Source organism: Arachis hypogaea, chromosome 16, assembly GCF_003086295.3.
Source record: "Arachis hypogaea cultivar Tifrunner chromosome 16, arahy.Tifrunner.gnm2.J5K5, whole genome shotgun sequence".
NCBI classification, from domain to species: Eukaryota; Viridiplantae; Streptophyta; class Magnoliopsida; order Fabales; family Fabaceae; genus Arachis; species Arachis hypogaea.
Window position 1 is genome coordinate 90,279,840 of NC_092051.1, and position 1,040 is coordinate 90,280,879.

General features: G+C 41.2%; 1 non-coding gene across 1 annotated transcript; it reads right to left on the minus strand.

Moving 5' to 3' along the window:
- Window positions 1-554: 554 nt before the first annotated feature.
- LOC112761913 (small nucleolar RNA R71) lies at window positions 555-662 on the minus strand. Its single transcript, XR_003182283.1, has one exon. It is a non-coding gene; the product is annotated as a small nucleolar RNA R71 (small nucleolar RNA).
- Between the last annotated feature and the right edge of the window lie 378 nt (window positions 663-1,040).

Here is a 1,040-nt window from a genome sequence, read left to right on the forward strand (position 1 = left end):
TGTGCCTTCTTCTTTGTCATATGAGCAGGAGCAAGGATAAGAACATTCTTGTGGAAGCAGATCCAGAACCTGAAAGGACTCTGAAGAAAAAATTAAGAGAAGCTAAAATACAACAATCCAGAGATAACCTTTCAGAAATTTTCGAACAGGAAAAGGAGATGGCAGCCGAAAATAATAATAATGTAAGGAAGATGCTTGGTGACTTTACTGCACCTAATTCCAATCTACATGGAAGAAGCATCTCCATTCCTGCCATTGGAGCAAACAACTTTGAGCTGAAACCTCAATTAGTTTCTCTGATGCAGCAGAACTGCAAGTTTCATGGACTTCCATCTGAAGATCCTTTTCAGTTCTTAACTGAATTCTTGCAGATATGTGATACTGTTAAGACTAATAGAGTAGATCCTGAAGTCTACAGGCTCATGCTTTTCCCTTTTGCTGTAAGAGACAGAGCTAGATTATGGTTGGATTCTCAACCCAAAGACAGCCTGAACTCTTGGGATAAGCTGGTCACGGCTTTCTTAGCCAAGTACTTTCCTCCTCAAAAGCTGAGCAAGCTTAGAGCTGATGTTCAAACCTTCAGACAGAAAGAAGGTGAATCTCTCTATGAAGCTTGGGAAAGATACAAACAGTTGACCAAAAAGTGTCCTTCTGACATGCTTTCAGAATGGACCATCCTGGATATATTCTATGATGGTCTATCTGAGCTATCAAAGATGTCACTGGACACTTCTGCAGGTGGATCCATTCACCTAAAGAAAACGCCTGCAGAAGCTCAAGAACTCATTGACATGGTTGCTAATAACCAGTTCATGTACACTTCTGAAAGGAATCCTGTAATCAATGGGACGCCTATGAAGAAGGGAGTTCTTGAGGTTGATACTCTGAATGCCATATTGGCTCAGAACAAAATATTGACTCAGCAAGTCAATATGATTTCTCAGAGTCTGCATGGAATGCAAGCTGCATCCAACAGTACTCAAGAGGCATCTTCTGAAGAGGAAGCCTATGATCCTGAGAACCCTGCAATAGCAGAGGTA